Genomic DNA, 11,460 nt, shown 5'->3' on the forward strand with positions numbered 1-11,460 from the left:
TTGTGGTCTGCTTTGGGCCCAACTTTGTAATAAAAATTCCTTAGAGTTTTCTATCTGGCCATGGATATTATCCCTGTATTGAAGGTAGCTGCAATCTAAAGTTGCAAACTCATGTACTTCCCCCCCCCCCAGAAAACACAGAAGTATTTAGTGAGGGACCTGTATCCAGAATCCAGCATAGAAAAAACAGCCATCAGCACTCTTGAAGGCAAACTTCATCTTTTTCATCCTTGATATTGGGATATTGTCCCATGCCTTACTCAAATTTTATGGATGGCCCACCAAAAAGTAGCAGTGGAAAGGCACTTTACCTAAGCTCCTATCAAACCTAGTGTCAAACCCCAGGTCCCTTAGTGAATTCATGGCGGAGTTAAGGGTTTATTCTGCAATAGGTTTTTCTGCCCTACACTAATAAAGTAGTGCTAACATACAGCAGTGGGAAAATACTGTATTCCATTAAGAAGACCCAAGGTTTTGAAATCCTAAGCTAAACTCTTCCATTTAAGAAGAATCAAATAGCAGGACAAATGGCAGAGTCTTTTGCCTGAGATCCTGGAGAGAGCTACTCTCACCACCAGGCCAATCAATTCTCAACCAGATTGATCTTTTGACAGGTGCACACGTCATACTAATACATAATGGTATTTGCTTCCTGGTGGCCAATATGTGGCAGGAACTCAGTGGTTGTGCTTTGTAAACTCTGGTTTACAGCTTGGTCATTAAGCCTCAGTATGCTGTGTTTGAACTCAAGCCTGCTTGTGACTGATTCAACAAATCAAGATTAAGCAATCAATGACCTAATGCATTGCACAAGACAATCATAGTCTGAGTTAGCACAAAGTTGCATCTTGTGTTCCTTATTATTGTTTATGTCATTGCCTAAACAAGATAGGATGAGTAAATCCAAGGAAAAAGGTGAGGAAATACAGATTAATTTCTGTACAGATTATTTTGGATATCTTCTATGCCCAGAACAGGAGGATCCGTTTATTGGATTGACTCTTAAACAGCCTAGGCAATCCTTGATCAAAGGCAGATATTGATTCCATGTTTTATGAGACAGGTATATCTTTCTTTCCTGGCCTTGAGTTTCCCTTAAGCAGTGATAGGCTTATTGTGATAGGCTGTCACAGTGATAGCCCATAGAAGGAGAACATAGCTCCTATGTAAAGCATCTACTTTACATGCAGAAGCCCCAGTTTCAGTTTCTCCAGATGAGCTGAGAGAAATCCCTGCTTGCATCCCTGAAGGATTCCTGCCAGTTCATCCTCACAATCTTGGACAGATGGACCTACAGGCTAATTCTGTGCAAAATTGCTTCTGGCATAAATATCCTAAAACCACCAATTAGCAATAGAATAGAGATAATACTCGTGTTAACTCACCGCTTTTGTGAATCTGTGCTAAAACATTAAATACCTAAAAGAAAAAAATTGACATCAGTATTGGAATGCCGAGAAGAAGAAGAAAAAGAAGAAGAAAAAGAGTATAAAGAAATCCAATTTTATTATCTGGATTTCTTTTATCCTTGCTCCCTCATGATGTTCCTACTGCCTGTGATGACACTGTACGATCCCATAAGTCAAAGGACAGCTTTTTTCATTGCTTTAAATCCCACCAAAAGTTTGTTATAGCTCGCAGGTCAGTCCTCAGCAACCCTGAAGCTAGCACTACATCTAAGCTTTGCTCGGTGACTCTAACCTAATAGACTTGGATGATATTTCTGAGATTATCCTCCCAGATGCTGACCTAGTGAATCATCAGAAACAAAAGCCTCAGGGGAGGAGGGCTCCAACCAAAGGTGTGTTCTTCACTCATCTGGTGATAAATGACAACATGGCAATTAAGTTCTAGTGGTGCATTTCTTAACCCCACAATGCAATCTGTTGATAGCACAACAAGACTGCTGGTATTTCATTCACAGTATCTATATTTCATGAACGTTAACAAGCAAGAGGCCCTGGACAAGTAAGCAGTTATGCGCTCAAAAGGCTTTGTCAGATATTTTCTCTGAGGGCTCGTTAAAGGGGTCCTTTAATGGCGTACTTCATATCTGAATCTTTAACTGTAGCTATAAATAGGGCTTATAAGTACTTGACAGTGTGTGGTAAAGGAGCATTAGTAATGCTTGCCCTCCTTCTCCTCATACTGTACCGTATTTGCAAACGTAAAAAAAGGGCAGAGAAGAAAAAGGGTCATGGAAATAGTTCCAGACATTCATTTAGCTATATGAACAAATTAATATGGATCTCTAGCTTGGTTTTCTTGAAGGTGGCCATGCTTCCCTTATCTTCTACTCTCTTTAAAAATCAAGAATCTGTGTGTTTCTGTGTGGACTAGAGGTGGTCTAGTTTAGTTTATTTTTAAATAAATATTTATTTTAATTTTAAAGTAATATACACATTATCTTTTCAAAAATAGGGTGGCCACCATTGTTTTTTTTTTTTTTTTGCATGCCCAGGACCCTAAATGTAAATTGATAGCTAGAGCTGCATACTCTTCACTCACCGGCTTGCAACTGGAGCTAATGCAGACTTTATGGCAACAACTTCTAGATTTTTTCCCCCTTTCTTTCCTGTTTACGCTGCCATTTCTTTTTTCCTTTTACTTTTTTTTGGTGAGCTGGGGATTTCCTCTAGCTTCTCTGCTTGTAGTGATATGTCGACCGATCCTCTTTAAGATATTGTTCATGCATTGTTATTGTTGTTGATTTCCTAATGGATATATACAGCTTCCTCTCTTTTTGTCAAATCTACTTTTATTTACACAATTGTAAGATACCTTTCCTTTAGGATTTCATAATGTTAGTTTCCTTTTGCTCCATCTTTGCTTGCTTAATATTAATCTTTTTCTATGGATATAGAAACTGAGGCATATAGAGAGACACTGGTATTCAAATATCTGGGCTTGCATCCCTACAGGTCCTTTATGAAAATTGCACATAGGAGTAATTTCAGGTTTCTGAATGTTTGGAAGCCCCATGTTACTGTTAACCATGAATTAGAGAAAAGTGTCAACAAGAGTTGCATGTCTGTTCATAGAACCGAGCTCTGTTACCAGCTGAACTGAAGAATTATCCTGGACTTTTTTTTAGCTGTCTGATGTTTGATGCCTGGTTGACAATAACTTCTGTTTTGGTCTCATCAGCAGTACCAAACAACCAACAGAGATAGCAGTGAACTCAGGCTAGGAGCAAACCGAAGGGTTCAGCCTGATGTGCTTTTTAGAAATAGGCTGTCATGATCATTTATTTATTGATTGATTATTTATCCCACCTTTATTTATTTATAAGTAATTCAAGGTGGTTGTCAGCTGCCTATCTTGGTCTTCTTTGAAGCTCGCTAGCAATTGCCATAACTAGGGGGAGGGGGCACTTGGGAGGGGAAGAGTGCTGGAGGTGTGAAAGAATCTTGTGGGAAATTAAGAAGTATGGACACTGACAGGAAGCAGAGGTGCTAAACCGAGTCATCTTCATTCCTTCTAGGATACCTGCCCTGGAAAAGGACTTTGCTGTGTCGCCAGAGGCACCATTTTCCTAAAACATCAGAACAAGACCTGATTGGACTGCTCTCCTGGGTGGGATGAGGGTTGGACATTGGGGATTGCTTTCAATATATGACTTTTGCGCGGTTTTTCTTCAGAGGTTGCCTCACTCATGCTATACTCAACATCTCTAGTAAAAGTACCTTTTTTCTAATACTTATGAAGTCAAGGGTCGTTCTTTCTTAGGGAGTAGGTTGGGGCCAGCCTGACATACATAATACTGCTTCCTCTTTCAATTTTCCCCACAATTACAGTTTTGTGAAGTAGATTTGGCCAAGAGAAAGGGACGGGCCCAAAATCACCCAGCAGCTTTCACGCCTAAGGTGGGATTAGAACTCACAGCCTCCTGGTTTCTAGTGTGGTGCCTTAGCCACTTGGCCTAACTGGCTCTTGTTAAAGTAAAAGTCACTGGAGGTGATAATATCCTTTCATAAATCAATACATGCCATTATATATTCAAAAGCGAACCTGCCCCAGAAAAATAAATAAATATTTTTTATTTATTTTATGTTGATTAGTGAGGCATGTGAAGCTTTTCTATATCTCTGGCCTGTCTTCAGGCTCTTGCCTCCTTTCTGCATATATAATTGGACTGTCTCTGTATGCTACAGTGTTATACTGATTATATTAAGGAACTGAATCGTGTTTTTCAGTTGAATAATAAATAACAGAGCCCTAACAGAGTTTTCAAAGTCTTCTTGACATATTAAAAACACTGACAAAGAATAGCTGAACAAAACATTCAAATCAAATCATTTATTTACAGCCCCATACCATTAAAAGCAAAACATTTATTCAGGAAAACATAATCTCAGAATGATGGAAAGAAAGAGAAACGCATCCCAACTAACTGTTCTGGTTTATTTTAAGTGAAAAGTAGCAGGATTTTTAAAAAATTAAATTACAGGGTTGTAAAAAGGGAGTTGTTGGTGCATTAGCCCAATTATACACGGCAAAAGATGCTTGTTTTTCATTGCAGTAAAGTTTCTTACAGGTATGGTTTTCATTCCACAACAGAGAAAGAACAATAAAATGCCTCCCTTGGTAGGATAATATTTGATCAATACCATCAAAACAAAAAGACATTCAAAAGCTTTGGAGGAAAAAACTTTAATCCTGTTTATAAATACTACCATTGTCACCACCAGCTCTACTGTTATGGATGTCTGCAGGATAGATTTAAAAAATGCAAGATGGTAGTCACAACTATATGATCAAAACTCTGATCTTTTTTCTCTTCCTGGATGGACAACCTGACTGCGGCCATTGAGTAATAATAACAACAGCGGCAGTTTACATAATAATAATAATAATAATAATAATAATAATAATAATAATAATAATAATAATAGTAGTAGTAATAGTAATAGTAATAGTAATAGTAATAATCGTAATAATCGTAATAATCGTAGTAATAATAATAATAATAATAATAATAATAATAATAATAATAATAATAATAATAATAATAAAGTTGGAAGGGACCTTGAAGGTCATCTAGTCCAACCCCCTGCTCAGGCAGGAAACCCTATACCATTTCAGACAAATGGCTGTCCAGTCTCTTCTTAAAAACTTCCAGTGTTGGAGCATTCTGGAGGCAGGTTGTTCCACTGGTTAATTGTTCTCACTGTCAGGAAGTTTCTCCTTAGTTCTAGGTTGCTTCTGTCCTTGATGAGTTTCCACCCATTGCTTCTTGTCATGCCTTCAGGCGCTTTGGAGAATAGCTTGACTCCCTCTTCTTTATGGCAGATTAAAGACCCATGTTTTCCTAGAAAACAGAATTTGCTTTTTGCTGCCTAAGATTCATATTAACATTTAGATGATGTTGTTTAACTCATCATCTATTTTTCCTGATGGGAAGGCATATGCCAGTGATGGCGAATGTTTTAGAGACCGAGTGCCCAAACTGCAACCCAAAACCCACTTATTTATCGCTGGGTGCCAGGTGGGCATGGCCCACTGGGTGGACGTGGCTGTGGTGGTCATGGCAGATTAGGTGGGTGTGGCCAAGGTAGGTGTGATCAACTCAATGTTGCTCTTGGGGAGGGACGCCTATGCGGGCCGGGCAGGGTTGGGGGAGATCCAGGGGGTCTCTGGCAGGTGGGGCAGTGGGCAGAAGGCTCGTCCTGCGGGGTGAGGTGAGGCGAGGCGAGGCAGGGCGGGGGTGCCATTGTCACAGGGCAAGGTGAGGCAGGGGCCGGGGCAGCTGCTGCCTGACACCATCAGCCCCTGCACACAGAGGCCAATGAGCGCATGGGTGCTGGGATACATCCGGCCATGTGGGACCTTGGCAAGTTAGCGGGCGGCTGGTTGAAGAGGGACGGTTGCCATCTGCAGGGCATGGCACACGTGCCATAGATTTGCCACCACTGGCATATGCTAAGGTCCAGTATGGAAGTGACAGGCGGTTCAAAAATGTGAAAAGTATTACATAAATTCAGTTTAACGCTCATGTTTATGATACCCAGGGCTTTTTTTCAGCCGGAACGCGGCGGAACCGCGTTCCGGCACCTTTTTCCGGGCCGGCCGCACCGGAAATAGCTCCTCCCACACCGGAAATAGCCCCTCCCAAATTTTACTTGCATTCCTGTTCTCTAAAGGGGCGGTCCTAGGGTTTGATGAGGGCGTGGCCAGGTTTGAGTTCCGCCACCTTTTCTCCGAGAAAAAAAGCCCTGATGATACCTAAAAAAATTCTCAAGGAAAGGGGATTAAACAACAGAAAAAGTGGGAAAAGAGAATGTTAGCAGGCAGATGGATGGTTCAAAAATGTGAAAAATTAATTATGAATTAATATTATGATTGGGATGGCTGGGTACAGATAAAAGAGTGAAATGGACTCTCTTCCTACACTTCTTTTTTTAATTTTAATTTTTCCTTTTTCTCTTAACAAACAAAATACACAGTACATTTTTTCTTTTTTCTTAACAATACTATGTCCTACATCTCTTACATTTATTTACATTTATTTACATTACTTCTCATACTTTTTTATTCCTCAATTCTAACCAGTTATAGTACATGTCCCATATCTCGTAGAATTCAGTATCTTCTTTGTCTTTTAATTCTAAGGTAAGTTTGTTCATCTCAGCACAATCTAATATCTTACATATAATCATTGCATTTGTTGGTATATTCTCCCTTTTCCAACATTGCACATATGCAATGCGTGCTGCAGTTATAATATGTATAATGATGTATTGGAGTCTCTTCTCAATTTTTGGGTTGATTATGCCTAATAAAAAGGACATATTAGAAGGATATATAATGTTTTATTAGAATTGGATTCAGAAACCGAGCTAGTTAAAGATTGTATGATTAAATGGGCTCAAAATATAGGAGAAATAATATCTATGGATACCTGGGAGCTGATATGGGTGAGAAATGTGAAATTCACGCAGGCACAAAATTTACGTGAGAATTTTTATAAGATGTTTTATAGATGGCATATGGATCCTGCAACTATGTCTCGCATTTATGAGAATTATGAATCCAAGTGCTGGAGGTGTGGACAACAAGATGCAACTTTTTTTCATATGTGGTGGACTTGTAAGGTTATTAAGGCCTTCTGGATAAAATTATGGTGGAATCTACAGCAAGTTTTTAAAAGAAGAATTTTTTTTCTGCCTCAGTTGTTTCTCCTAGGTATCACATATAATTTGGATGTAAAAGAAACGAAGTTGATGTTGTATTGTTTAACTGCTGCCCGTTTGCTGATAGCTCAAAACTGGAAGAGTAAAGTTTTACCTACAATAGAGGACTGGAGAGTGAAGGTTTCGCATCTTGCTGAAATGGCAAAGATTTCGGCTTATTTGAAGGATCACTCAAATGAACAATTTTTATCAATATGGAGAAGATGGATTGTTTATATTCAAAATAAGCATAGATTGGTGGAATATAAGTTAGGTTTTTAGATAAAAAAAATTTTCTTTATATATATATATATTTCACCTACTTAGGTAGAATAATACTTTGTGGAGTTAGGGATATTAATACAAGGTTACTTTTAGTTGAATAGTATCCTGGGATTAGGTTTGGGAAGTCCGGGTGGGGGGTGGGGGGGTTTTTTTCAATTGTGATGTAATTGTGATGTGTTTTTTTTTAATGTTGAAAACAATAAAAAATTCTTTGAAAAAAAAAAAATATTTTGGGTTTGAGTTCAATTTGTTGTTTTGTTATTTCCTGTAACCATCTCCTAATCTGCTCCCAATAGGTCTTTGCTTTGGGGCATTGCCACCACATATGATAAAATGTTCCTTCTTTGTTTTTACATTTCCAACATTCCGGATTCATATTTTTGTATATTTTAGCCAATCTCTCCGATGCTAAATGCCATCTGTAAAACATTTTATATTGGTTTTCTTTGTATGCAGTTGACAACGTTAATTTGTAATTTCTGTTCCAAGTTCCTACACTTCTTACAATGATTTTCAATGCTGCTGATCACAGTATCCTTCTTGACTGGCACTAGGGTTTAGCAGTGGGTGGGCTCCAGGTTCCTCTGTATTCAGTGTTCCCAAGTTGCAGGAGTAAGGAAGAGTCTTCTTTGTCACACCTTCTGGAACAGTATTCCTCCCCTCCCCCTCTCCCCCCCCCCGCCCCGAGATAAGGAGGGTGCCCTCTCTCCTAGGGTTCCAGAAGCTTTTAAAACCTCTCATTGTTTCCAGGCTGGGGGTTGAATGTATTATTGTTTGTCTAGGGCCCTATTTTGTTTGACCTTTGTGGTTATTAAAATTACTGAAGTCTGGGCTGCCTGTTTGGTTTGATTTTTCCCCCTTGTTTTTCTGGGGTTATTTGTTCTAGTTTTGTATGGTGCCTATAGTCCATTGGAGTTTAGTGGCTAATAAATTCAAACAAATAAATACAGTTCTAATGTGGATTCTTGTCCAGTTTGATGGTCTGTAAGGTGTGAAATTTGCCATATGTAGTTGACAAGTGGAATCTCTTTGGGTTTATGACCTGATATATGCTAAGTATTTGCTTGCTCCTAATTCCTGTACTACTTGGCCTATGACTCAGTTTGCAGAAAACAAAGAAAATCTTAATATGATAACCCTAACCTTAATATTACAGGCCAGTTTCGTAAACTGGAGTGGTCTAAAATCTAGAATAAAAACAAGGCAGTGAAAATGTAGCATGACTAAACGAAAACATTTTCTTCCCTCACTTAGAAATCATTAAGGAAGAGTCCAGTCTAATCTTTCCTGGAAAAGAGTCAGTCAATGTTGAATGGCTGTTCCCTTATCTTGCACGCCAGGATTAAGGGCTACGTTTCTAGAATAAGGTCACCAAAATGATTATAAGTGAAGCAAGGTCATGTCAAAAGAAGTAGACTTTCTGATTGTCCAGTTAGAATTTTATCAGTGATAAGAAGAAGAAAAACTGTCTTGGAATAAATTGGATGCCTATGAAGCATGAGTGTAATACAAGCCACAAAATGAGCAACAGCAATGTGTTCAGATGATACAATCAACTGGATCATGAACCAGGTGATGGTATTATGCTTAAGCCCAGGCAGATGTGGGGTTATGGAGGGCAGTTTTAATATTCCCCAGCTTAATTCTGGGTTTAAGTCCTCCCTGGTCAGTTCTATTGTGAGCCATCATAACTCAATTTAAAAAAGAGGCAATTGCATAGCTAAATAGCTTTATAAGAAAAAGCGGTGGGATTAGTAAGTGACTAGAAAAGCTGAGGTCTCTATTATACAACTTCTTGTCAGAATCCTGGCAACCTCTGAACACACCTCTCTACACTAATTGGTTGCAAGAGATACCAAACCATCAAACCACCAAACATGGAGACACCTTTCTTCTGACATACTTTCAAATTGTCCTAGTCTCCATTCCTAGAAGGTGCCATCATAAGAAAGGAGGAATTCGAACCATCATGGAAGCCATGGTAACATACCTCTTCACTGGCGTATTACAACCACATCTGTATCTTCAATTTAGTATCTTATTTTGAGTTTGAAGAAATCTCTATCATCCATTTTCTCTCTGTGTGTCTTAAAAAAACTATAGCGCTATTGCAAATTACACATTTCCAAGTATTGTTTTGTGCGTTTCTAAGAAGTACTTGAATAGCACTACCAGACTTGAGAGCCAGTTGGTCATGATATGTAAGTAAATCACTATACTAGTCTATCTTCACCAGCCTTTTGAAAATAGACTATCTGTACTAGACTATCTGTACAGGTATTTGGTGAAAGACTTTTGGATTCATTTGCTTGTCATATTCTGATGGGTGAGATTGAGAGCTGGCAGGAAACCTCACACTAACATTTACAAGCGCTCCAGTAGCTTAAGCAGATGGCTGGAATTCAACCTTGGCTCTGAAAGGCCCAGATTGTGTGTCTTGGAAGAAGTCAGTTAACCTCTCAATACTTTGGCTTTCTAACCAAGGAACAGCAACAAGAACAGCTCAGCTGTCAGCAAACAACCGCTTAGAATGATCTCATAGGAAATGCATTATACCCAGTCGCATTGGGGATCCACAGAGTTTAGTATTATCTGCATTGTCTGGAGGTGGCTTTACTGGATGGCAGGTTGAGATCTATCCCAGGTAATATCTGGAGGTGCAGGGGTTGAATTTGGCATCATTTGTTTTTAAAATATGAGTTCTGCCGCTGACCTATAGGACATTTGAAACAGTCATACAAATACAAAAAAAAATAGATTGTCTTCCCTAGAGAGTGAGACCACTAGATTTAGTAACTCTTATGATTCTGGTAGGATTACTTAACCTGGATGAAATGGCATGGAACTCCAGCTGGTTGATCTATATAAGCTATATGGCAATATTGGTTGTGGAGCAGAGAGAGTGGTCATCTAAGGACTCCGCCACAGACCCATCACTTATATTTGACCAGGGCTATGAGCCCATTTCAGGACAGAATGATCCATTAGAGTCAGTGGTGGGATTCAGCCAGTTCGCACCACTTCGGCAGAACCAGTAGCTAATTTTTTGTTGTGCAGGCCCAGAACAGACTTCCGGAAGCGGCATCCACACAGAGAACTGGTTGTTCACATATTTGAATCCCACCACTGATTAGACTACACATCCAGCAGGTTCATTTAACATTTTGAAAGCAAGTCACAGAAGCCCAAACAAAACAATTGTCATGGATTGGAGAGTGCCTATTCATAAAATGGCTGCTAGAGGGGATGAGGCCAATGACATGACACCAACCGATCAGAAAGCAGGTTAGTAAGGAAGCTTTATTTGGGGGGGGGGGGCAAAAGGGAAAAAATGCTCTATCATATTTATGACAGTCTTTCTTATATCTGAACCTGGTTATCACATCGCCTTTTCCATTCTCTTCTCCAGGATAAAAATCCCCATACCTTTAACCTTTCCTCAGAGGATGGATGGCTGTACTCCAAGAGGAAAAAATCTTCTAAAGGGTGCCAATAAAATGGAGCCTTCAGCATTTGTTTCAGGTCTGAAATGCCTGCCTGTCATGACACCACCAACTGTCTCCAAATCAGAAGTAGGATTTTCCCTATTCCCACAGCCACATCCACTAATCACTGTTGGCAAATCCTGTCCTTATCTCCTGCTAGGTCCTCAGATTGCAATATAGAATCAGGTTAAATTACATTTTAACAAGTTTAAATTGTGTTGCTGCTATACAGATGTAAGACCCAGAAAATGTAGTGGTAGTTCTCAAATTATTTATTTATTTATTTATTTATTTATTTATTTATTTATTTATTTATTTATTTATTTATTTATTTATTTATTTATTTCTTGTATTTCTACCCCGCCCTTCTCCCTGCGGACTCAGGGCGGCTTACAACCATTTAAAAACAAATACTTGAATACAGAAATACAAAATTTAAAATATTAATTAAAATGAAATATTATTCTAAGGCCGAAAATTCAAAAAATTTCTTTTAAACCAAATTAAAATAACCCTTA

This window comes from Protobothrops mucrosquamatus, unplaced genomic scaffold, assembly GCF_001527695.2.
Source record: "Protobothrops mucrosquamatus isolate PMUCROS unplaced genomic scaffold, P.Mucros_1.0 scaffold_89, whole genome shotgun sequence".
Classification (NCBI taxonomy): Eukaryota; Metazoa; Chordata; class Lepidosauria; order Squamata; family Viperidae; genus Protobothrops; species Protobothrops mucrosquamatus.